This window comes from Prionailurus bengalensis, chromosome C2 (assembly GCF_016509475.1).
Source record: "Prionailurus bengalensis isolate Pbe53 chromosome C2, Fcat_Pben_1.1_paternal_pri, whole genome shotgun sequence".
NCBI classification, from domain to species: domain Eukaryota; kingdom Metazoa; phylum Chordata; class Mammalia; order Carnivora; family Felidae; genus Prionailurus; species Prionailurus bengalensis.
In genome coordinates this window covers 157,331,728-157,359,413 of record NC_057350.1, presented here as the reverse complement: position 1 = coordinate 157,359,413, position 27,686 = coordinate 157,331,728, and the positions used below count along the sequence as shown (strand labels likewise).

General features: G+C 44.3%; 1 pseudogene; it reads right to left on the bottom strand.

The window, feature by feature from the left end:
* Positions 1 to 15,692: 15,692 nt before the first annotated feature.
* On the bottom strand, positions 15,693 to 23,529 carry LOC122491054 (annotated as a pseudogene).
* Between the last annotated feature and the right edge of the window lie 4,157 nt (positions 23,530 to 27,686).

Below are 27,686 nucleotides of genomic sequence, written 5' to 3'. Positions count from 1 at the left end.
AACATTCCTGAATTAAGAGCTGGGGGCCAGAATAAGGCTCAGTGCCTGTGGCCTCTGGATCATCCAACAGATTCTTAGGCCAGAAGAATGGCCTGGTTGCAGGGATGCGGGGTCAAACCTAGAATCATCACTCATGATCTCTACTCTCAAGACATGCCTCCCACAACCTTTGTTCATTTCTACAGAAACTGCTAACACCCGCATGGTCCTCAGCTGTCTACATACTTCCCACATATGTGGCTCTCGTGGCAGATGCATTGGACAATACCAGTGTAGACCTTTGACTTTGCCTACCCACCCCTAACTTGAAAACATAAATTACCATCGACCACTAGGTGGCACCCTATCCCAAACTACCGTATACCACACCAAGGGTAGGCATTTTAAGACCCCATTGAGAATGCCTGATCTGACCTCCCTCTGGAGTGTCAAGTTTAAACAATGTGAATCCAGTCTCAATATGAATTTAAAGAGCCTTATAACAAGTAACCATCTAGTGAAACTGGTTGTGGTCTCTCACTCTGTTCCTCCCTTATTCGTTCTGTATTGTTTACTATATGACTTTTTTTTTCCTTATGACTTACTTCTATCTGGACTCATCCACACCAATCTCATGTGTGTCCTCCTTCGTTCAGCTGGTTTAGTGTCAGAACTTTGCCAACTGGGAGTGGCCTTCTACCTTTTGCCCTTTTGTTTGTCAGTAAAACAGAAGAAAGAACAACAGGACCACAAATCTTTTCCCTTGGGCAAGTATAGGGAGGCCAACGCCATACTATTTAGAGCAAGCAATGCCAACCGAAATGAATCAAGGTACTTTCTCTTGTAGGTAACTTTGAATGTTCTGGCTCCTTGTTACTTTTTAACTTCCTTGGATGATTGTCACCATGTTTCCTAAGCCCTATAAGCAGCTGGACCTTGCTCAGGTGCACCATAGGCTGGGAAATCTGACCCAATGGTCCGCCATCTTGTCCCATTGCACTTGCAGACTGAGAAGCCTTGCCGTCTGATTTCCTGTTTGTTTCATGTCCCTGTCATTCTTGACTCAAGGCATTTTCAGCCCACGGAATATATCAAGACCCCTGTTTGAACTGTACACTCTGGGAAGGCAGACTTCTTTTTTTTAATTTTTTAAATGTTTTTATTTGTTTTTGAGAGAGAGAGAGAGCACACGCATGAGCCAGGGAGGGATAGAGAGAGAGAGAGAGGGAGAACCAGAATGTGAAGCAGTTGTCAGCACAGAGCCCGACATGAGGCTCAAACCCAAGAACTGTGAGATGATGACCTGAGCCAAAGTCAGACGCTCAACCGACTGAACCACCCAGATGCCCCTTTAAAAATTTTTTTTAACGTTTGTTTATTGTTAGACAGAGAGTGTGTGCAAGTCAGGGAGGAACAGAGAGAAAGGGAGACACAGAATCTGAAGCATGCTCCAGGCTCTGAGCTGTTATGACAGCATAGAGCCTGACACGGGGCTCAAACCCACGAACTGTGAGGTCACGACCTGAGCTGAAGTCGGACGCTTAACCGACTGAGCCACCCAGGCGCCCCTCCCTTTAGCTCTTTTGAGAGAAGACTGAAACTGAGAAACCAGCAAGCTAACGAAAAGATACTTAAGGTTCATCTACTTTTGGTTTGTGGGATTCAAAGCAATTCTTGTTTTCTGATCGCAAACCTCAGGTTTATCTGTAGATAGTCATTGGTACCCACGATGCAGGAACAACATAAGGCTCTGCTTTGTTCAAAGTTTGGCAAATAAAATGACAGTGGCTGAGGTCAGGTATGTGAAGTCACTAGGCAAACTAGCCTGTCACCTTGACCCAGGGCAAGAACAAGGTTGGCCCAGTGATGATATTAGGAAATGAAAAGCAACAGGTCAACTAAAGGAACCGTGGAAATAAAACAACAAAGGGAATGCAGGAAGATTGGGAAGTAACGGCCAGAAGGACACGTCCAGAGGCGCCTGGGTGGCTCAGTCGGTTAACTGTCCTACTTGGGCTCAGGTCACGATCTCACTGTTCGTGGGACTGAGCCCTGTGTTGGGCTCTGTGCTGACAGTGTGAAGCCTGCTTCAGATTCTCTCTCCCTGTCTTTGACCCTCCCCCATTCATGCTCACTCTCTCTTTCTCTCTCTCTCTCTCTCTCTCTCTCTCTCTCTCTCTCTCATAAATAAATAAACATTAAAAAAAAACCAAAAAATTACAGGTTCAGCATAGTCCCGGAGAAGCAAATGTCCCAGATCCTCCGATGTGGTTGCCCTTCTTTGTGGCCGATACGTTATTACGGCTGCTATTTTCACCTAGGCCTCCTTTTCTTTATCTGTGAAATAAGGGGGTTAAACCGGACAATGTAGGGAGAAATGTGAAAGACGGTTGAACCAGAGCAAAATGATCACTGGGCGCGTTCAATGGAAAAACAGGCAGGTGGGATCTAAACCCCCTTCTGGGTTATCCAATTCTGTGAAGTGTCTGTGCTTTTCATTGTCCTTGAGCTCTTTTGTGTCTGTGAATTGTAGATGGCTGGGAACAGTGCCAATGGCTCTTGTCCACACACACGCAGATACATTTTGAGACGTGGAAATACCATAGAATTCCCTTTCTCTTTGAGTTTTTCCAACTTTGCACCACATGTATCCATCTCAGCGTTATTTATATGTGTGTGGATGTTTGAATTTGAACCACCCGTAAGGTCTTAGTCGTCCGACTTGTCAGTGAGTTCACGATCATCTCTGACCTATTCTAGTCTACTGCATGACAGCCATGAATTTATCCTGCTTCAAAAACGATCCATTGGGGCGCCTGGGCGGCTCAGTCGGTTAAGCGCCTGACTCCTGATTTCGGCTCAGGTCGCGGTCTCACGGTTACTGAGTGCGAGCCCCGCGTCAGGCTCTGCACTGGTGATGCAGAGCCTGCTTGGGATTCTCTCTCTCCCTCTCCTCCCTGCCCCTTCCTCACGTGTGTGCTCTCTCTGTCTCTCAAAGTAAATAAATAAATAAACTTCAGAAAATAAATAGATGAAAAACCATCCGTTAACAATTGCCCGGAAGTCCAATGATCACAAGTTATTTGGTCAAGAAACCACACATCCACTTTGTGCACGGTTATAAATACAACTATAATTTTAATTGTCACCGGGAATATGGACACAAAAGATTAAGTGCTAAAGAGCAGTGGGTTTGCCAGATACTTTAGGTGTCTGCCTTGAGTCGTGTACAAGCTCATGGTTCAAGGTGCTTTCCAAACCGAAGTTTTTTAGGCCCGGCTTGTACCTGAGATTATTCAGGGTGAAAAGCCTCTTCCATCACGGAAACTCTTTGCCTCAGCCACGCTTTAGTAAGATGCCTTTGCCACGTGCCATCCGTGTCCGCGTGGGGCTTTCTGCAGAGAGAAGTGACTGTGGCTTACTGCCCGGATCGGTCTCAACCAAGACGTTGCAAGAAACGATGGTGGAGTGGGATTTGGGGTGGGCGGGCTTGACAGGATGTGTACACGCGGGAGAAGGAATTCTGACGGGAGTCTTCACAAATCTGGAATAAATCTTAACTCCTTAGCTGATTCTATAATCTGAAGTGAAAGAATTTTTATAGACGCTGGGTATCTCAGCCTGATTCCCCTGAAGTCAGGCTTTGTCATTAAAACTTATGTGTACGTCATTTACTTGGGAATGTGATCCTAGGCGACTTGAGTAAAAACAGGGATGGAGGAAAAGCCAATACCTGTGCTCATCTGTGCGTGTTAGGGCTTGGAACTGGACAGATGGGACCGTTCTGTGCAAGGCCCCCCCACTCCCAGCCCTAGCAAGACAGCCGAGATTTCTCCAGCTTTCTCTTCAGAGGGAATATGTGCATGTGTGTGGCTTATGGCTTGAATCAGGCAGGTGCTCAGTTGTGGGCCCACTAGCCCGTTCTGCAACTAAGCCTCTCCCTGTAGCTGCCCTACTTCAGATGCTTGGCCCACCCTGCCGCCATGCGTGCCCGGTCACGTGCATGCCCAACTAGCCTTGGGCTCTCAGGGCCCTCCAGGCATCTGGGGCTCAGACAATCCTCCAAAACCACCTAGCTTCTGGGGAGGTGGGTGCTCCCACCCAGAGAATATTTCTGAGGCAGCAGCTTTAAGTGGTGATCGTCAGTCCCCATTTGGACTCCCGCTCCCAAGCTTCCCCAGGCATCGAGGCTCCCGCATGTCTGTTACTAGAGGGTACTTGAGTATCTCTCCTGCCCAGCCTTAAAAGGCAGTCCAGACTCCTCCAGCTATGTCTGCAGGGGAATATACACATGTGGGTAGGTTAAGGCATGAAGCCAGGTACCCCTCACAGCCCCCTTCATTAGCTGGCCTCAACATACCCGGTCCTGTTCCAGGACCCTGGCCGCCCTAACCTGTGCGGCTTGTACATGCACAGTATGTATTCCGTTAGTCTGGCCAGGGAGCTAGGACCCTCCGGACCTGTGCACCTCGTGTCAGTCGAGAATCGCCTGCACACCTCCAGGGCGAAGAAAATGTGTACTAAGCTATTTTGTTTGGATGGTTCTGTATATATCACGTGGGTCCATCTGGTCTCATGTGTCATTCGAGGCCAAGGTGTCCTCATTGATTTTCTGTCTGCACGATCTATCCACTGATGTGAGTGGGGTGTTAAAGCCCCTACTATTATTGTGTTAATGTCGATCTCTCCCTGTATGCCTGTTAATATTTGTTACAAATTTATGTAATCACACGCTCCTGTATTCGGTCCATTGATACTTAAATTGTTATATCCTCATGTTGGCTTGACCCCTTTGTCGTTAGGTACTGCCCCTCTTCATCTCTTGTCTTTATCTCCAAGTCTATTCTGTCTGATAGAAGTACTGCTACCCTGGCTTTTTTTTTTTTTTTTACTTCCATTTCCATGGACTGTCTTTTTCTGTCTCTTTACTTTCAGTCAGTATGTGTCTTTACGTCTGAAGTGAGTCTCTTATAAGCATCGTACGGATGCGTCTTGGTTTTTATTTTTTAATCCATTCGGTTACCCTCTGTTCTTTCATTGGAACATTTAGACCATTCGCATTGAAAGTGACTATCGATGGGTACGTACTTATTGCCATTTTGGTAATTTTTTTCCTGGTTGGTTTTGTCGTTCTCCTCTGTTTCTTCCCTTGTGATTGATGACGTTCTCTAGTGTTATGCTCAGATTCCTTTCTCTTTATTTTTTTGTGTATCCACTATGGGTTTTTGATTTGTGTTCCCTTGAAGTTTATATATAACATCCTCACTATATAGCAGGCTAAATTAAGTGGACGGTTGCTTACATTCAAACACATTCTGAAACCACTACATTTTTACTGCCCCTTCCATGTTTTATGTTTATGATGTCATGTTTTATATTATTTTGTGAATCCCCTAATATTTTAGACATAACTGATTTTACTACTTTTGTCTTTTAATCCTTATTATTAGTTTTGTATGTTTTTGATCTACTACTTAACTGTTTGCTTTTACTCATGCAATTTTTTTCATTTCACGATTTTCTTCTAATTATGGCCTTTTCCTCTTAAAAAAAACTCTCTCTGACATTTCTTGTAAGGCTGGTTTAGTGGTGATGAACTCCTTTAACATTTACTTGTCTGGGAAACTCTTTCCTTCAATTATTATTATTATTTTTTTTAAGTTTATTTTTAAGTAACCTCTACTCCCAACGTGGGGCTCAAACTCATGACACTGAGATCAAGAGTCGCACACTCCCCACACTGAGCCACCCCGACAGTCCTCCCTTTCAATTCTGAATAATTTTGAGGTGCGTGGGTGGCTCAGTTGCTTAAACTTCTGACTTCGGCTCAGGTCGTGATCTCATGGCTTGTGAGTTTGAGCCCCGCGTCGGGGGTCTGTGCCATCAGCGCAGAACCCGCTTTGGGTCTTCACTCTCCCTCTCTTTCTGTACCCCCCCCCCCCCCAACTTGTTCTCTCTCTCTCAAAAAATAAACTTAAAAAAAAAAACCCTCTCAATTCTGAATAACCTTGCCAAGAAGAGTATTCTAGGTTCTATTTTTGTTTTTGTTTTCCCATTCAGCACTTTGTCTGATCTTTTTTTTTTTTTTCAAGTAGGCTCTACGCCCAACGTGGGGCTCAAACCCACGACCCCAAGATCAAGAGTTGCAGGCTCTACCAACTGAGCCAACCAGGCGCTCCCTCCCCCACCCCATTCCGCACATTGAATATATCATGCTGCTCATTTCTGGCCTCCAAAGTTTCCGCTTAAAAATTAGCTAACAGCTTTATGGGGTTTTCCTTGTACACAAGTAGCTGCTTTTCTTTGGCTGCTTTAAAGATCCCCTCTCTCGAATCTTCGACATTTTAATTATTACGTGTTGTGGTGCGGTCCTCCTTGGATTCATCTCGTTTGGGGTTCTCTGTGCTTCCTGGACCTGGATGTCTGTTTCCTTCTGCAGGTTAGGGAAGTTTTCAGCTATTGTTTCTTCAAGTAAGTTTTCTGTCCCTTTGTCCCTTTTTTCTCCTTCTGGGGCCCCTATAATTACAAATGTTAACATACTTGATGTTGTCTCATTTAAAAATGATCACTTATTATTTTGGGCTGTGTACCTTGATACCTTCCATTACCCTGTCTTCCAGATGGTTGGTCCACTTTTCTGCCTCCTTTCCTCTGCCGCTGATTCCCTCTAATGTATTTTTCATTTTAGTTATTGTGCTCTTCAACTCTGGTTGAGCCTGCTTGGGATTCTCTCTCTCCCTTTCTCTTTGCCTATCTCCTGCTCACACACTCTCTCTCTTTCAAAATAAATAAATAAACATTAAAAAAACCCTGTTAGGCTAATATGACAATGGAGATCTTTCTACAAATAACATAACCAATTTAAAGGATCCATCATCTGGCCATTAACAAGTAGGACCTTATTAATCTCATTAGTGACTCAAAGTAATAAGCTTTTTTTTTTTTTTTTTTTTTTTTTTATGGGAATGCCCAGATGCAAATTTCCAGACTTAGACCATTGCTGCAAGAGGTGTCTCTGGAGAGGGCATAGGGGATGCAACCCTCATGATCCAAAAGTTTACTCCCCCAAAGAGCATACAAAAATGAAGGCCTTTGGGGCACCTGGGTGGCCCAGTCCATTAAGCATCCAACTCTTGATTTTGACTCAGTCATGATCTCACAGTTTATGGGTTTGAGCCCCGTTGTCAGGCTCTGTGCCGACAGCATGGAGCCTGCTTGGGATTCTGTCTCTCTCCCTCTCTCTCTGCCCCTCCCCTGCTCATGCTTGCAAATCTCTCTCCCTCCCCTGCTCATGTCTTGCAAAAATAAATAAATAAACCTAAAAAAAAAGATAACGAAGGTCTTCTTTACAAAGGCAGTAAGGATGATGCATTGAAAATAGTATCTCTGGTCGCCCATGAAAATGTGAGACACCTCCAGTCACAGACCTGCTAATATGTGTCGCTGAGCAGGTGCTACTGGAATGGGACTTTCCAGTACTAACAAGCAACAAATGCTGAAATGACAAAGGTCCCTTATGGGCTGGGACCTCTTATGACAGACTCCCCTGAGAGTTGGCACAGCCAGGCGAAGACAGTGCTGTGTTTAACTGCACATCTTGGAACCCTAGTTTATTGACAGGCCACTAAGGTGCATCGCACTAAGTGCACCGCACTAAATACCCCCCACAGATGGTAGAGACAAGAGGGAATATTTCCACTGGTCACAAAGCCAAGCTTTTAGGACATGAAACAAGATGAAAGGAAACACCTTGTCTGATTTTCACATAGAGGAGCCACTGCAATGTTTACCTAAACAGATGCTGCTCTGATGAGAACTGTAAATGCACCTGTGTGTGAAGCCAGCTTGAACATCAGGTTTGTAGGTCACATGCCTATGTTTTCCCCCTCTGGTAGTTCCTTTTCATGACCAATATACAGAAGACAAAAACAAAGAAAAATGGTGACCATTGATGGGAGGGAATGGGTTAAGTTAAACCAAGAGTATTCTCCCAAACTTACCAGAGTCACTAAGCCCAAGGAACTAGTTATGCAATTATTTTTTCCTACTAATCTAAATTCAGAAATTGAGGGGGGAAAAGTCTCTCACCAATCTTGCCCCATTAGACCCTCAGGCTGACATCTCGGAGGCTGACACGATAAGGATTCTTACCTTCTGCTGGCTTTTGTCAGATGTCCTGGGTCTCTCAGCTACAGCAGTGTTAAATTCATCCCGCTGACTATGCCATCTGTTGGGGAAGAAAATTTGTCTCTACTCTTCTAGATCTTTCTAGCTGATCTATGAATCAAATTGACATAAAACGAATTAAGAGGAGAAAAAAAAACCATTTTGAATACCTGTGCACAGAAGCGCAATATTAAAATTGAGACCTAAAGAAATGACCAAGGCAGGCAAAATTCCTACTTTTAGACAGAGAACCAATAGAACTGTGAGTAATTAACAGGACAAAGAAAACTTATGTTCAAGAGCTCAATTAGTAAGGGAATCAAGGGAGGTGCCTGGATGGCTTAGTCAGTTAAGCATTTGACTTTGGGTCGGGTCATGGTCTCCCAGTTCATGAGACTGAGCCCCACATCAGGCTCTGTACCATCAGCACAGAGCCCCACATGTGCGGAGCCTGCTTTGGATCCTCTGTCTCCCTCTCTCTGCCCCTTCACCCCCCTCAAAAATAAATAAGCATGAAAAAAAAGAAGGGAATCTAGGGGGGCCTGGTGGCTCGGTAGGTGAAGCCTCCAACTCTTGATTTTTGGCTCAGGCCGTGATCACACAGTAGTGAGACTGAGCCCTGTGTCGGGCTCCACACCAGCCATGGATCCTGCCTAGGATCCTCTCTCACTCCCTCTGCCCCTCCCCGACTCATGCTCACTTGCTCATGCATGTGCATGCTCTCTCTTTCTCTCTCGCAAAAAAGAAAGGGAATCTAAACTGGGTTTGGGATGGGATAATAAATTAGTAAAAGTGATAAGGTTTGTTTATCTAGCCTTCTCAGCTCTGAGTGCTCTATCTCTGGAAATAAGGATGTGTCTTTACCTCTTGGTACAGGAAGGGTACGTTTCACAGGGGAGATTCATTTCCTGCTTTCTAGAGAAAAGGGGGGCAGAGGGTATTCTTGCATTGACTGTGTGAGTAACTTTAATTCAAAATAATATGCCATCGTGGCATATTCTAGGGTGCCCTGCCATCGGCCCCCACGTAGGCGTTTGTGGAGGTTAGGGCTTGGAATTATCCAGATTCCTTGGACCCACAATACACCACTCCTGTGTCTGGTTCTCTCAGCACTTGCCCTGTTTCAGGTCCCTTGCTGAACCAATCCAAGTGGCCCATGCTTACACAATATACATCAGCCACCCTTGGCAGCATGGACACTCCAGGCCTCTGGAGCTCAGGCTGGTTCCCACCAACCGCATAGCCTCCAACCGGGAGGGAGCCCAACTCCAGAAAAATCTTTTTAAGGCAGAAGCTTTATTTATTTATTTAATTAAAAAATTTATTTATTTTTGAGAGTGGGAGAGAGAGAGAGAGAGAGAGAGAGAGAAAGACAGAGTGTGAGTGGGGGAGGGGCAGAGAAAGAGGGAGACACAGAATCCGAAGCAGGCTCCAGGCTCTGAGCTGTCGGTACAAAGCCCGTCGCAGGGCTTGAACCCACGGACTGTGAGATCATGACCTGAGCTGAAGTTGGACACTGGACTGACTGCACCACCCAGGCACCCCTTTTTTTTCTTTTTTAAAAAAAATTTTAGGGGTGCCTGGGTGGCTCAATCAGTTGAACGTCTGATTCTTGATTTTGGCTCAGGTCATGATCCTGGAGTCATGGGATTGAGCCCTGCATCAGGCTCTGCACTGAGTATGGAGCCTGCTTGGGACTCATTCTCTCTCTCTCTTGCTCTCTCTCTCTCTCTTCCTCCCACCCCCCTCTCTAAAATAAGGTGAAAAATTTAAAAACTATTAAAAAAATTTTTAAAGCTCTCTGCCCAGCATGGGGTTTGAACTCGTGACCCTGAGGTCAGGAGTTACATACTGTATGGCCTGAGCCAGCCAGGTGCCCCTACCTTGAACTACTGATGCACACATGTGAAGAATGTACCCCATCAGCCAACCTTAGGTAACCAGGACACGACAGACCCGTGGAGTTCAGACTGGTCCTCATCTGCCTGCCTAGCCTCCAGGGGAGAGAGAGCACAACCCCCAAACCTTTCAGAGACGTTAGCTTTAAACTAGCAACAGTAGAATCATTTTGCCGGCTACCTGATGAATTCCTGTGCTAACCAGTCATCAAGGTTCCCAGGTGTCTCTTAGTGAAGGATACCTCAGCAGCTAGAGAGGCCCCATCTGAGCAAGGCAGTCCAGACTCTTTAGCTTTACCTTCAGGTACAATGTACATATTTGTGTAGGTTAGGGTTTGGAATGGGCATATGTCTTGTATCCCCGATTACGACCAACTGTGACCTAGTCTCTTCTGACACTTGCCCTGTTTCTGGGCAATAGATGCAGGAAAAACATTTGATAAAATTCCACATCAATTATGATAAAAACTCAGCAATCTAGGAATAGAGGGGAACTTGCTCAATTTAAGAGCATCTGCAAGAAATGTGCAAATGTTATTATACTTAAATGGTGAGAAACTCAGAGTTTTCTTACTATGATCAGGAATGAGGCAAAGATGTCCCCCATCATCATACTTTTCAACATCATCATGGGAGATGTCAACAACATTATGGAAGATGGAAAGTGGATAAGCAATGATAACTGACTTAGAGAGGAAATCCAAGCTAATACACTTAGAGAAGAAACAAATCTCAGTTACATCCCAGCAAGTTATTATGTGGATATCAACAAAGTGATCCTTAAATTTGCACGGAGGGCAAAAGATCCAGAATAGCCCACTCAATATTAAAGGGGAAGAATGACGTTAGAATACAGACACTACCCAACAACTTTAAGACTTAATGTAAGTCTACAGTGATCAAGACAGTACGGTATTGGTGAAAGAACAGATCAGTGGAACAGAATAGAGAGCCCAGAAAATGACCCACATAGTCAGTTGATCTTTGACAAAGGAGGAAAGACAATACAATAGAGGAAAGAGTGTCTCCTCCATAAATGGTGCTGGAACAGCAGGGTATCCATGTGCAGAAAAATATGTCTAGACACGGACCTTACACACTTCACAAAATTAATCAAAAAATGGAACATGGAACTAAATGTAACTATAGGCATACCTCATTGTATTGCTCGTTGCTTTATTGTGCTTGGCAGACATTGCATTTAAAGAAATTTTTTTTCATGTTTTTATTTATTTTGCAGACAGAGAGAGACAGAGCATGAGCAGGGGAGGGGCAGAGAGAGAGGGAGACACAGAATCCGAAGCAGGCTCCAGGCTCCGAGCTGTCAGCACAGAGCCCAACGCGGGGCTCGAACTCACGGACTGTGCGATCATGACCTGAGCTCAGGAGTCGGACACCCAACCGACTGAGCCACCCAGGCTCCCCAACATTGCATTTTTTATAGATTGAAAATTTGTGGCAACGTTGCCTAACCAAGTCTATCAGTACTTTTTCCCCAAAGCGTTTGCTCACTTTGTGTCTCTGTGTCACATTTTAGTAATTCTCACGATATTACAATCTTTTCTGTTGTTACTATATCTGTTACGGTGATCTGTGATCAGCGATATTTGATGTTACTATTTTAATTGTTCTGGGGACCAGAATATAAGAAGGTGAACTTAATAAATGTTGTGCGTGTCGTGACCGCTCCAACAGCCAGCCACTCCTCATTTCCCTCTCTCTCTCTCTCTCTCTCTCTCTCTCTCGCCCCTCAGGTCTCCTGTTCCTCCAGGCACAACAGTTTGGAAATGAGGCCAATGAATAACCCTACAGTGGCCTCTAAGTGTTCAAGTAAGAGGAAGAGTTGCTGTCTCTCACTTGAACTCAAAAGCTAGAAATGATTAAGCTTAGTGAGGAAGGCATCTCAAAAGCCGAGAACAAACAAAAGCTAGGCCTCTTGCACTGGCTAGCCAAGCCACGACTGCAGGGGAAAAGTTCTTGAGAGAAATTCAAAGTGCCACTCCAGTGAACACACACGCTAAGAAAGTGAGACAGCCGAACTGCTGACACGGAGAGAAATTGCCAGCGGTCTGGACAAAATATCAAAGCAGCCACAACCTTCCCTTAAGCCAAAGCCTCATCCGGAGCAAGGCTTCAACTCTCTTCGATTCTAGGAAGGCCGAGAGAGGTGAGGAAGCTGCAGAAGAGAAGTCTGCAGCCGGCAGAGGGAGGTCCATGAGGTTTAAGGAAGCGAGTGGAGTCCATAACCTCAGAGTGCAAGGAGGGAAGCAGCGGGTGCTGAGGTGGAGCTGTAGCAAGGGACCCAGAGATCTAGCAGGCAGGGCTGGGCTTCACAGCCTCAGAGGACGCGCCGACTCTCCTGTTAGGGGCTAATGCAGCTGGTGACTGTAAGTGGAAGGCAGCGCCCGCTCACCATCCTGAAAATTCTACGGCCCTGGAGAATGATGCTCAGCCACACCGCCTGTGCCGTAGAAATGGGGCAACAAAGCCTAGATGACGGTACATCTGCGTACAATCTGATTGGTTGAAGATTTGAAGCCTACTGTTGAGAACTGCTCTGCAGGAAGGATTTATTTCGCAATGCTCCTTGACAGTGTACCTGGTCACCCAAGAGTTCTGATGGAGGCATAGCAAGAGATTTTAATTTTTTTCTTGCCTGCTAGCTAACACAACATCCCTTCTGCAGGCCATGGAAAAAGGAGTAATTCTGACTTTCAAGTTTTCTTATTTAAGTAATACATGTTGGGGTGCCTGGGTGGCTCAGTCGGTTGAGCGTCCGACTTCGGCTCAGGTCATGATCTCGCGGTTTGTGAGTTCGAGCCCCGCGTCGGGCTCTGTGCTGACAGCTCGGAGCCCGGAGCCTGCTTCAAATTCTGTGTCTCCCCCTCTCTCTGCCCCTCCCCTGCTCATGCTCTCTCTCTCTCCATCTCTCAATAATAAATAAACATTAAAGAAATTAAAAAAAAAAAGTAACACATGTTGTAGCTTGCCAGAGTCGCCATAGTGATTCCTCTGATGGACCAGGGTAAAGTAAACTGGAAAGGATTCACCGTTTTTTTGTTGTTGTTTTGTTTTGTTTTAAAGTAAGCTCTAGGCCCAACATGGGGCTTGAACTCATGACCCTGAGATCAGGAGTCACGTGCTCTACAGACTGAGCCAGCCAGGTGCCCCAGGATTCACCATTTTTTTTTTTAATGCCATTAAGAACATTCGTGATTCGTGGGAAGAGGTCAAAATATCAACACAAACAAAGAGCTTGGAAGAAGTTGATTCTAACCCGCAGGGGTGACTTTGAGGAATTCAAGACTTCAGCGGAGGACATGACTGCAGATGTGGTGGAAACAGCAAAAGAACTAGAATTAGAACTGGAGCCTGAGAGGAGCCCTTTTGCACTGCTGGTGGGAATGCAAGCTGGTGCAGCCACTCTGGAAAACAGGATGGAGGTTCCTCAAACAACTAAAAATAGAACTACCCTACGGCCCAGCAATTGCACTACTAGGCATTTATCCAAGGGATACAGGTGTGCTGTTTCGAAGGGACGCATGCACCCCCATGTTGATAGCAGCGCTATCCACAATAGCCAAAGTGTGGAAAGAGCCCAAATGTCCATCGATGGATGAACGGATAAAGAAGATGTGGTATATATATACAGTGGAGTGTTACTCGGCAACCAAAAAGGATGAAATCTTGCCATTTGCAATAGCATGGATGGAACTAGAGTGTATTACGCTAAGCGAAATTAGCCAGTCTGAGAAAGACAAATATCATATGACTTCACTCATACGTGGAATTTAAGATACAAAACAGATGAACATTAAGGGAAAGGAAGCCAAAATCATATAAAAACAGGGAGGGGGACAAAACATAAAAGACTCTTAAATACAGAGAATAAACTGAGGGTTGCTGGAGGGGTTTTTGGTGGGGGTATGGGCTAAATGGGCAAGGGGCATTAAGGAAGACACTTGTTGGTAGGGCACATGGTGGCTCAGTGGGTTAAGCATCTGACTTCGGCTCAGGTGATGATCTTGCGGTTTGTGAGTTCACGTCCCACGTCAGGCTCTGTGCTGACAGCTTGGAGCTTGGAGCCTGCTTCGGATTCTGTGTCTCCCTCTGTCTCTCTCTGCCTCTCCTCAACTCACATTCTGTCTCTCTCTCAAGAATAAATAAACATTGGGGCGCCTGGGTGGCTCAGTCGGTTAAGCGTCCGACTTCAGCTCAGGTCACGATCTCACACTCTGTGAATTCGAGCCCCGTGTCGGGCTCTGGGCTGTTGGCTCAGAGCCTGGAGCCTGCTTCCGATTCTGTGTCTCCCTCTCTCTCTGCCCCTCTCCCGTTCATGCTCTGTCTCTCTCTGTCTCAAAAATAAATAAACGTTAAAAAAAATTAAAAAAAAAAAGAATAAATAAACATTAAAAATTTTTTTTAATAAAAAAGAAAAGAGGAGGACACTTGTTGGGATGAGCACTGGGTATTATAGGTAGGGGATGAATCATTGGATTCTACTCGTGAAATCATTATTGCATTATACGCTGACTAACATGGATGTAAATTACAAAGAAAGAAAGAGAACAAGAAGAAAGAAATGGAGCCTGAAGACAGGACTGATTTCCTGCCTGCAATCTCATGATAAAACTTGAGCCGATGAGGCGTTGCTTCTGATGGATGAGCCAAGAAAGCGGTTTCTTGAGCTGGGATCCTCTCCTGGTGAAGAGATGCCGTGAACACTGTTGAAATGACAGCAAGGGATTGAGACTATCACAGAGGCTTGGTTGATAAAGCAGTGACAGGGTTTGGGGGGATGGACTCCAATTTTGAAAGGAGTTCAAAGTTGTGGGTAAAGTGCTATCAAGCAGCGTCCCGTGCTATGGAGAAGTCATTTGTGGAAGGTCGTGGCACACTCCCCTGTTGTCTTAGTTTAAGAAATTGCCACAGCCTCCCGGCCTTCGGCGAGCACCACCCCGATCAGTCAGCAGCCATCAGCACTGAGACGGGATCCTCCACCAGCAAAAAGATTGTGACTCACTGGGAACTCAGATGCTCTGCAGCATTTTTCTTGTTTTTTGGCAGTAAAGGTATGTAGACTGTTTCTTTGGATATCATGCTCTTGCATAGGCCGCAATATAGCGTAAACAAATCTGTTATATGCACTGGGAAGCCATAGATTCTTTTGACTACCTTTACTGTGATATTTGCTTTATTGCAGTGATATGGAATGGAACCCACGCTACCTCTCAGGTATGCCTGTAGATAAAACCGTATCTAGTCAGTCCCCAAAGTGAGAACCTACGCCAGCCCAGAAATGACAGGAAATTCGAACAGAATTCCAGCAAACTGATCTGGACACAGAAACCCCAAGCCTGTTAGATTTATGGACCAGAGGAGGAGAGAATTTGATCCTCCAGAAGCAGAAACTACATCTTGGGCCCCTTACCACTGATGTTAAAACTTAACACCTTAGATCATCGGGAGAAAATAATACTAATTTCAAAGGGTTTTACTTGACCAATAGCAACAAAGTGGACAGGACGATGGCCTACACTTCACATATCATACCTTAAAATACCTCCATGGAAAACACCAGGAGGAGTAGTAATATAATAATGAAATTAGGACTATTAACTATTATGACAGGGACAGACACATTCACCGCTACCTGCAGAAGGGACAGAACAGTTTTTAAAAGGCAGTCTAAATGTACTGCAGTCTTCTGTACTGTATTTACAGGCCATAGAAACATAGAAGTGACTGACAAGAACAGCTGAGGAAATAAGTCAAGATTCCATTTGTGTACATAAAGATAACAGGCCTCCACCGAATGTACATAGACCGTGGCAATCACCTTAGACCACACAGACCTGAGGCCACAAGGTGCTACCGTCAGGCGAAACCATCTAGGACACCACCTTGCGAAACAAATTATGAAAAGACAAACCCAGTAGAAACCCCAGAAACTGCTTACAGTGGCAGAGAAATAGAAACAACCGATCTTTTAATGTAAATAGGCCTAAAGAAAAAAGAAACACCTGCCAACCCAGCAACCCATTTACTGTAAATACTAACCCCTTTATAAAGCCAAATCCCACTAACAGATAAGTCACCAATAACCGAAGGAGAGAAAACCCCAGGGGACCCTCAAAGGGACTCAGCGTCTGTGTCTCCTGGCTAAAGCCAGAAACATCCGTCCGTGTTACAGTAACCGTATCAATAGAAAACCCTCTTGTAAATAAAATTCCTGCTTATACCACTATGCCGTTAGATACGGGGCCCAAGTAACAATGATACAGGATATTCTACTGATTTAGAACATTTTACCAATAAAAATGAAATACCTAAAGGACTGAGAGGTATTTAGTGACAGATTCGATTCCTAACAATTGATGACAGAGCCCCATTAAGGCTAAACGCCTTAGAGGTCCCAATTTAGGAAACATCCTTGGAAAGCATGTAATAGAACATATTTAAATTAAGGAAAAAAGTAGTGTGCCTACAACTTCCCCATAGAACAACCCGGCTGGCCTGTGAAAAAGCCAGATGGGTCCTATTGGTTGACAGTAGCTTATATGATTTTAAACAAATGCTCTCCCCAAATTGGAGGAGTACCCCCGGATGCAGGTGCTATCATAACCAAGATCACCGCTGGATCTGGAACTTACTACAGGGTGATATGATAGGAAAAGATAGGATAAAATAGAGAGGGAAAGGATAGGAGCTGAGGTCCCAGGTGGGGAAAAACACCTATTTTGGAACAATGCTGGGAGTAGGTCTGAACACAGGAAACCCCCTCAGGCTTAAGGTTCCTCTTCAGAATGTAACAGGCCCCACCTACTCCCCCTGAGGTTTCCCTCAGGAATTTGACAAAAGACCTAAGAGTGGTCTTAGGCCACCTCTCGTCATGGAATTGAGCCAATCAGGGATGGACCAGCCAGCACCTCGAGCTACCAGGCCAATAAGGGTAGGACCTGAGAGGGAAGGGGGGGGGGGGGGCTAAGGGGTGAGGGGTGAGGGGTGGGCTACCCAAAACCTTGTAAAACAAGGGCCCTTGGTTAATGTCCTGGGCATTCAAAAGAGCTTTCCTACTATTCTTGCTTTTTTTTTTTTTAATTTTTTTGTTAATGTTTCTTCATTTTTGAGAGATATTGGGAGACAGAGCATGAGTGGGGGAGTGGCAGAGAGAGAGGCAGACACAGAATCCAAAGCAGGCTCTAGGCTCCGAGCTGTCAGCCCCAGAGCCCGACGCGGGGCTTGAGCTCACAAACTGTGAGATCATGACCTCAGCTGAAGTCTGACACCCAACCGACTGAGCCACCCAGGCGCCCCTATTCTTACTTTCTAATCTTACACCCTAATAAACTTCTGCCTGCTGCTCATTTTATGTCCACCTGTTCCTTCTTCGAAGGAGCGAGACAATGAATCCCAAGTATCATGGCAAAAATCATCCTGCAACAGTGATAGACTTCTCTGACATGCTGTTCACTGTTGTGGTTGATGAGAAGAGCCAACCCATGACTAATCACATGGGAAGGCAGACAACGTGGGTTTACGAGGTTGCCTCAAGGACACCTTAACAGCCCAGTAATAAGCCACAATTTCTAACACGACATCCTACGGTTCTCCTAAAAATACAACAGACACACACACCAATATTTCCTATTTGATGACGTTCCTATTTATGGTGATAACTTGGAAGAACAGACTAGGGTCAAAACCGTTAATTGAATTTCTTACGGTAGCAAGATGGACCATCGAGCCAGGTAGGTACAAGGACCCCACACTAGAGTAAAATTTCTAGGTATAATTTAGTCCTCTGAAGGCAGAAAAATATCAGTCTAGTCATAGGCCCAAATGATAGAAACATTTGGAGATTGGAAACAGCACACACTACATATGAGGGTAATATTAAAACACATTTATGAAAAAACTAGGAAAGGTAGGGTATTTAGGGGAGTATTCAAGAGCCGGACTTGCTTTTCAAATGATAGCATTTGAAAAATGCTATCAGACCTTTAATACACCGGCCCCAGCTAATGAGGATTCTAAACATCCACTGGAGTGCCTATACTCTTACTTGGGAGCGGGGGAGGGAGAGGAGGAGAAGGAGGGGGGAGAGAGAGAGAGAGAGAGAGAGAGAGAGAGAGAGAGAGAGTCTGCAACATGGAGGCTACGGACTAAAACACGCCAGAGCTTCAAATGTTACCAAATTGGGTTTGGGTTTGAGAAGTTTCAAGTGGAGCCCTCTTCCAGGGACGGCATTCTATCAGCATTCAGAATGATCCAGCATTTGACATCTGGTTGTGGGTCGTCCTACAGAATAGCCTCTAACAAAACTAGGCTGTCCCAAACTGCTGGTAATGGAGTCATTTACCTTCCTATCAAGAAGATTGGGAAAGCACCCGAACCCCCATGGGGTGTGCTGCCCAGACCGACTTGGAGGAGTTCATGCCTTGTGAGACCCTCAGTTATTTTGAGGTTGTCTAAAATGAAAAAACCTGGGGCGCCTGGGTGGCTCAGTCGGTTGGGTGTCCGACTTCGGCTCAGGTCATGATCTCACACTCCGTGAATTCGAGCCCCACGTCGGGCTCTGTGCTGACGGCTCGGAGCCTGGAGCCCGCTTCGGATTCTGTGTCTCCCTCTTTCTCTCTGCCCCTCCCCTGCTCATGCTCTGTCTCTCTCTGTCTCAAAAATAAATAAAAACATTAAAAAAATGAAGGAAATAAAATAAAATGAAAAAACCTGTCAATAAGGTCTTTGGTGGTTCGATGTGTGCTGTGTGTTTGCGACAGGATCAAGTGTGCTTCCTTTATTTATTTTATTTATTTATTTATTTATTTTTATTTTGAGACAGAGAGAGTGCAAGTAGGGGAGGGGCAGAGAGAGAGGGAGAGAGGATCCCAAGCAGGCTCCGTGCTGATCCTGACCCCGGGCTCCATCTCGGGAACCATGAGGTCATGACCTGAGCCAAAACCAAGAGTCAGATGTTTAATGGACTGAGCCGCCCAGGCGCTCCAAGGAGTTTTATTTAAATATTCTATCCAGTTGTTTTCTTTGTCTTTGGTGGCAGGGTTGTTCTGAACCACCTAGTTGTGCTATTACCAAAAGCTGAAGTCCTTAATTTTTTCCTCAATAAAAAAATATATGTTGATTGCCTTGAAATCTATTGCTTTCAACCTTTGGGGAAACATCTTTTTTTTTTTTTTTTTTTCCTGTATACCTCTTTCCCTTTCCGTCCCTGGTGGTTACTCTGTAGACCCTCTGTGCAACCATAAGCCTAGGAATTTCTTTTGATGTCAGCTTTGGATTTCCCTTTGATTTTCTTCTCAGTTAAGTTTCCTGGGTCTGTAGTCTGTGTTTACACATGTAAATGTATTCCCTGTTTTGGTGAAGCAGATCCTCTAATGGTTCTATCAAGTTAAAAATAAATGACACTGGCAGAGACATACTGAGGACCAGAGCTGACATGCCCGTCTCTCAAATCACACCATCACAATCAGGATGGCTTTTCAGTTGTTATTCGGACGTTATGACTTCACTATTTGCTGTCCTGTGAGGAATCTCCTATTTCAGCACTCTTTCTCAGATTATTCCTACGTTTTAGTGGAAACGAGGTAACCGGGTAGTGTAGCACACAGAATAATGGCTCCCCAAAGATGTCCGCATTCTAATCTCCGAAACTTGTAAATCTATGTCTTTCAGTGACAAAAGAGACTGCAGATCTGAGTAAATTAAGGATCTTAGAATAGGGAGGCTGTTCTGGGTTATCCAGGTGGCTCCAGTGTAATTATAGGAGGTAGCTAATTAAAAGGGAGGTAGGAGGTATGAGAGAGAGAAAGAGAGAGAAAGTGTTGGTTCTATAGATGGAGGAAGGGGCCGCAAGCCAAGAAATGCCGCAGTCTCTAGAAGCTAGGGAGGTTGAGGGCCTGATTCTCCCCCAGAGGCTCTGGAAGGACAGCCCTGCCAATGCTTTTGTTTGGGAATTCTGATCTCTGGAACTGTAAGAGAATAACGTTGAGTTGTTTTAAGCCACTAAATTTGTGACAATACGCTGCAGCAGCAATAGAAAACTAACACGGGTGGTGATTCTTTTCAGATCTTACGAGTCTTAAAATGTCTATATTCATTCTTCACATTGATTGCTTGGCTGATCATATCATTCTAGGTTGGAAGTCCTTTCCCTTCAACACACTGAAGACATTTTTCCACTGTCTTCTTTCTTCAAACGCTGTTGAGAAGCCCAGAGTCATTTTTATTATGATTTCTTATATGTGACCTTCCCCCTGCCCCCACCCCCAGACACTCAGAATATTTTGTTTGTAAAACAAATACTTGTTTTACAAACAATATTTGTACAAATACAAAACAAATACAAAAATATTTGTTTGTAAAAAAAATATTTTGTTTGTAAAAACTCTTTGTTTTTAATGTTCCATTACTTCACAATGCTTGGGGCTCTAACTGTATAAAATTCTGTATGTCAGAAACCTGGTGCTTTTAAGCTCCATAAATCAATTTTGAAGGCAAAAAAACAAACAAACTGGGGAATAAGGCTATTATCATTATAACATAAATATATACTTAGAAACTCTTACAAATCAATATGAAAAAACTCAAATTCTTCAAAAGAAAAACTAAAACCAGTAATGCACAAACGAATACAATAATGGGTGGGAGACATGAAAAACCCCGTAGCCTTCCTAGAAAGAAAATACATGCAAGTTAAAACTGTGAGAAATTATTTTTCACTTTTTCAATTGGTGAAGATTAAAAAAAAATACAGCCAATGTTGGTTAAGTTTTCACCACTTTTATACACCGTTGATAGAAATGTAAAGGCATACATTCTTCTGGATGGGGCGTAATTTTGCAAGTCAGATCAAAAACTGTAAAAAATGGTTATGTCCTGGGGCACCTGGGTGGCTCAGTTGGTTCAGCGTCTGACTTCAGTTCAGGTCATGATCTCATGGCTCTTGAGTTCGAGTCCCATGTCAGTCTCTGAGCAGTGACTGCTCTCAGCATCTCTGTGCCTGCTTGGAAGTTTCTGTCTTCCTCTCCCTCTGTGCCTTCCCTGCTCTCATGCTCCTTCTCTCTCTCTCCCAAAAATAAATAAATAAACTTAAAAAAAGCTATGGCATAAAAATTATGGTCTAAAAAGTGGCTAGTATTGTTAAGAAGCTGACTCATGGGGAACTGAAGTGAGATTTGGTGGAAAAGAAAACGTTTTAAAAAACAATTCTCTGGACTCTATGCTTTGTTACCGGTAAGGTTGATTTCTTTCTAGGGATGAACTATTTCTCCTTCCAGACTTTGAGAGGATACAAAGAAAGGCTTTAAGCAATGACAATAAAATAATAATTATAGCAATAGCAGCTAGCATTGAGTACTTACTGTGCGCCAGGTAACCTGTCAAGTATTCAATATATTTTATTTAATTTCTGCAGTAAACCTTTGGGGTAGGTAGTATTATTTACCTTTAGATGTGAAGAGTGACGCTTGGAGATGTTGAACAAATGGCCCAAGGTCACACAGATAATAAATGTTGAAGTTGGAATTCAAAGTTTGTTGGCCACCGACACGTTTGTGCCGACGTTCATATGTTGAAACCCTAATCCCCAACGTGAGGGTATTTGGAGGTGGTGCTTTGGGGAAGGAACAGATCATGATGGGAGTAGTGCCTTTATAAGAAGAGACTCAGGAGACTTGCTTCTGTCTCCTCCCCACCATGTGAGGATATGAGACGGCCGTCTGCAAACTAGGAAGAGGGCCCTCGCCAAGTACGAAATATGTCGGCACCTCAGTGTGGGACTTTCCAGCCCTCAGGACTGTGAAGAATCGGGGCGCCTGGGTGTCTCAGTCCGTTAAGTGTCCGACTTCGGCTCAGGTCATGATCTCACGGTCCGTGGGTTTGAGCCCCGCATTGGCGTAGGGCTCTGCGCGGACAGCTCAGAGCCTGGATGGAGCCTGCTTCAGATTCTGACTCTGCCTCTCCCTCACTTGGAGTCTGCCTCTCTCTCTCTCAAAAATAAATGCACATTAAAAGAAGAAAAGAACTGTGAGGAATACATCGTTGTTTAATCCCCAGTCTATGGTATTTTTGTCATAGCAGCTGAGGCAGACTAAGACACTGGGATTCCAGACATTCTTATCCACTGGATAATGCCTCAAGTAAGTAAAGAAAACAAACTTAAAACAGTATGTGTGGGAAAATCCCATTTTGTTTGTGTTTTTTTGTTAGTAGGATCTTTTTTATTCAGGAAAAACAAAACAAAACAGTTTTCCAACCACACGGAGGAGGGGTATGGGTAGGGGGAGGTGTCCGTCCATCCAGCCCCAGCCCCCGGCTCATGTGGGGCAATGGCCCCCCAAATAAAAACGGTGCCTGTGTATGGGAAGGAGAGGGGTGAAAAAGCAGTAGGGAGAGGTGGGGCAAGGAGACGGACAGACGAGGTCAGTACCGGGAATGCTGACGCGTGGGAGGCCATTTCCTAACATTTCTTGTCGATCGCACCACCCTGGACACCCTTGCCCCTCAGCAGGATGGGCGTCTTGGAAGTCACGGTGACAGTGACGTTGAAAGTGGAGTTGTGCAGGTGGTCCTGGTATGAAAACCCACGGTAAATCCCCTGTCCTGCAGCAGCGAGTCCAGATTAAAAGAACATTTCTGGCTCCCGGGTGTCAGCCTATTCACGACAAAACCTGACTGGTCCTGGCCAACCGGGACACCAGTCTCAGCTGGCATGGTGTTGACGGATGTTTGGTTTTCCCGGGACGGTGGCCCAGACCGAGGGCGACTCCTCATAGCCCACGATGGCCTTGTCCTGACTGGTGCCGCCTGCGGTGAGGTCTTGGATGTGGGTGTTCACCCACCTTGGTGCTGCTGCTGGGGCCCCCCGGGCGGGGCTCTCGCTGGGCTGGGGGGCTCCGGCTGGCAGGGGGGGAGGCTGAGAGCTCGGGACTGCCCTACCCCTACAGACCGGCTCTGCTCATTGAGCCACAGCCCTCACACCGCCCCTGAAATCCCATTTTTGTATATAATAAGCCGCTCAGCAAGGTAGAATTTTGTTTTAATTAGTAGAGAAACTACCATTTAAAATTAATAGCCGTGGGGCACCTGGCTGGCTCAGTCGGAAGAGCATGCAACTTGTGATCTCTGGGTTGTGAGTTCGAGCCCCTCTACATTTTGTGCAGGGACTACTAAAAACAATAAATACGCAAACTTAAAAAACAAACGGACAGCTGTATCTCTGTTAGCCGAGGTCTCCCACTACTCCTTTGTTCTGGAAGGAGGATTCCTTTCAATTAGGTGGAGTAAGGGAAGCAGGGGAAGGGTGGAGCTGGCACCCTGGGGGGTGGTCGAGGCTGCTCCTCTTGTCCTGTTCTTTGGTACAGGAGTTTGCTGGGAGAAGATTTGCAAAGTTTCCCGAAGACTTCTGGAGGCTTCTGGGAGGTGTTCAATGTGAGGCTTTATACGTTGTGAAAGGATCCCCACCTTCCATCGCTTTTGTGTCAGTGTGAGAACACCTAAGTTCTCTCAGCAGATTTCAACTACATAATTCGGTAGTTTAAACTATAGGCATCGTGCCATCGGTAGATCCTCGGACCTTGTTCCTCTCGTAAGGGAAAGTTTGTGCCCTTTGCCAAGCCGCCCTTATCTCCCCCCTTCCCAGCCTCTGGCAACCACTATTCTACTATGTTTCTATGAGTTTTGCTTTTTAATTTTTTTCCTGAGTCCACACATAAGTGATACAATGCAGTGTTTGTCCTCCTCTGTCTGGTTTATTTCACTTAGGGTGATGCCTTCCATGTTCACTCATGTTGTTGCATATGGCAGGGTTACCTTCTTTTTATGGCTGAATATATATATATACATATATATATATGTATATATATATATAAAATATAATTAAATATATTATATATTATCTTATTTAAATATATAATATATATTTATTTTATAAATATAAAATATACACAGAAAAAGGTATTTATAAACATTATAGGGCATAAAATACTAGACGCTTAGGTTGTTTCCATACCATGCTGCGATGACTATTGGGGTACAGACACCTCTTTGAGCTGATGATTTTGTTACTTTGCACACATGCCCAAAAGTAGGATTGCTGGATCACAGGGTAGTTCTACTTCTTTTTTTTTTTTTTTTCAATGTTTTATTTATTTTTGAGACAGAGAGAGACAGAGCATGAACGGGGGAGGGGCAGAGAGAGAGGGAGACACAGAATCGGAAACAGGCTCCAGGCTCTGAGCCATCAGCCCAGAGCCCGACGCGGGGCTCGAACTCACGGACCGCGAGATCGTGACCTGGCTGAAGTCGGACGCTTAACCGACTGCGCCACCCAGGCGCCCAGGGTAGTTCTACTTCTAACTTCTTGATGAAACTTCATTTGGTTTTCCAGAGTGGCTGTACCAGTTTATACCTCCAACAAATGTGCAAGGGTTGCCTTTTCTCCACATCCTTGCTAGCATTTAGTATTTCTCGTCTTTTTGACAATAGCTGCTCTAACAGGTATGGGACGATATCTCACTGTAGTTTTGATTTGCATTTCCCTGATGATTAGTGAGCATCTTTACATGTACCCATTGGCCATTTGTATGTTTTCTTTGGGAAAATGTCTATTCAGGTCTTCTGCCTGTTTTTTTTTTTTTTTATTGAGTTATCTGTTTTGCTTGTTTGTTTTTGCCATTGAGTTGATGAGTTCCTTATATATTTTGGATATTAGCCCTTATTGGACATATGGTTTGTAAATATTTTCTCCCATTCCAAAGGTTGCCTTTTAGTTTTGTTGATGGTTTCTTATTCTGTGCTTTTTAGTTTGATATAGTCTCACTTCTTTATTTTTGCTTCTGTTGCCTTTGCTCTTGGTGTCCTGTCCAAAAAATGATCACCAAGACCAACATCAAGGAGCTTATCTCCTATGTTTTCTTCTAAGAGTTTTATGGTTTCCAGTCTTTTTTTTTTTTTTAACGTTTATTTATTTTTGAGACAGAGAGAGACAGAGCATAAACGGGGAAGGGTCAGAGAGAGAGGGAGACACAGAATCCGAAGCAGGCTCCAGGCTCTGAGCCGTCAGCACAGAGCCCGACGTAGGGCTCAAACCCACAAACTGCGAGATCATGACCTGAGCCGAAGTCGGACGCCCAACTGACTTTGCCACCCAGGCGCCCCCTATGGTTTCCGGTCTTAAATTCAAGTCTTTAATCCGTTTTGAGTTGATGTTTTTGTATAGTCTAAGATAGGGATCTAGTTTCATTCTTTTGTAGGTGGATATATGATTTTCCCAACACCATTTATTGATGGGACTATCCTTTCCTCATTGTATATTCTTGGCTCCTTTGTCAAAAATTAGTTGACCAAATGCAAACAGATTTATTTCTGTGCTCTCTATTATGTTCCATTGATCTATGTATCTGGTATTTATGCCAATACTACACAGATTTGATTGCTATAGTTTTGTAATATAGCTTTAAATCAGAAACAGTGATGCCTCCAGGGGCGCCTGGGTGGCTCAGTTGGTTAAGCAACTGACTCTTGATTTCAGCTCAGGTCATGATCTCATGGGCTGGAGATCAAGACCCTGTAACTGGGCACCGAGGTGGAGCTTTCTAAGGATTCTCTCTCTCCCTCCCTCTATCTCTTAAAAGAAAAGAAAAGAGGGGCGCCTGGGTGGCTCAGTTGGTTGAGTGTCGGGCTTCGGCTCAGCTCATGATCTCACAGTTTGTGGGTTCGAGCCCCACATCGGGCTCTGTGCTGACAGCTTAGAGCCTGGAGCCTGCTTTGGATTCTGTGTCTCCCTCTCTCTCTGCTCCTCCCCCACTCATGCTCTGTCTCTCTGTCTCCTTCAAAAATAAATAAAAACATTTAAAAAAAGAAAAAGAAAAGAGAGAAAGAAAGCCTCCAGCTTTGTTCATTCTCCAGATTTTGGGGGCTATTTGGAGTCTTTTGTAATTTCATATGAATTTTAAGATTATTTTTTCTATTTCTGTAAAAAATGCGATTGGAATTTTGATAGATTGCATTAAATCTATAGATGGCTCTGGGCATTATGGATATTTTAATGATACAACTCTTCTAATCCGTGAACACAGGCTAGCTTTACATTCTTGCATGTCTTCTTTACTGTCTTTCATTGGTGTTTTATAGTTTTGAGTGTGTAGCTTTTTCATCTCCTTGGTTAAATTTATTCCTAAGTATTTTATTATTTTTGATACTATTGTAAATGAGATTGCTTTCTTAATTTCTCTCCAATAGTTCCAATAGTGTATAGGAATGCAATTGATTTTTATAATTTTGTATCTTGCAACTTTATTAAATTGTCCATGTTTCATTCTTTTTTAATTTTTTTTAATGTTATTCATTTTTTTTTTAATTTTTTTTCAAACGTTTATTTATTTTTGGGACAGAGAGAGACAGAGCATGAATGGAGGAGGGGCAGAGAGAGAGGGAGACACAGAATCGGAAACAGGCTCCAGGCTCCGAGCCATCAGCCCAGAGCCCGACGCGGGGCTCGAACTCACGGACCGCGAGATCGTGACCTGGCTGAAGTCGGACGCTCAACCGACTGCGCCACCCAGGCGCCCCTGTTATTCATTTTTTGATAGAGAGAGACAGAGCGTGAGTGGGGGTGGGTGGGCAGAGAGAGAGGGAGACACAGAATCCAAAGCAGGCTCCAGGCTCCGAGCTGTCAGCACAGAGCCCCATGGGGGGTTCCAACTCACAAACCGTGAGATCATGACTTGAGCTGAAGTCGTACGCTTAACCGACTGAGCCACCCAGGCGCCCCTCCATGTTTCATTCTTAAAGCCAACTATAAGCAAGGCTAATCCTTTGGGTTCTCTTCCTGAGCCTACCATGGAAGGACAGAAACGTACAGTACATATGATGTACTATGTATACCCGTTAAATACATATGTAGTAGAACCTATAGTATATATATATATATATATATACACACACACACACTATATATATATACACACTATATATATATATATACACACACACTATATATATGTATATATATATATATACACACTATGAGCACTTACAAGTCAATAAGAAATGGGTAACCCAATAGAAAAATGGCAAAAGGCTAAAAACAAGCAGCTAACAGAAACAACAGAAATAACTCACACTTAAAAAGAGTTTTTATTTCATTCATAAACAATTTGTTAAACATGACGATTAAAAACAGAGAGAGATGCTACTTTTCATCTAACAGGGTAATAAAGAGCAGGATAAAATTGTCAAGACTGCTAAAAATTCATGAACGTTTTCCAACCTTTTTTTGTTTATATATTATTTAATTTAAGGTGGATTCATTTGTAGGTAATACAAAACCCAACTCAAACAGGTTCAAACAACGGGGATTTGCTGGGTGGTGGACTGGATCCCAGAGACAGGACGGGCTTCAGCTCTGGTTTGATTCAGCAGCGCCGTGATGTCGTCGGTGTCTTTAGAGTTCTCCTCTCTGACTTCTGGCAGGTCAGTTTCATCCAAAGGCTGATTCCCCATCAAGGTCCCAAGATGGTGACCAAAGACTCCCCAAGTATGGTCGACACGTGCATTCTTTATGCCATAGGGCAACTTTGAAAACCTTTTTACAGGGAGTTCTCCTTGATCGGCAAATCCTTAATT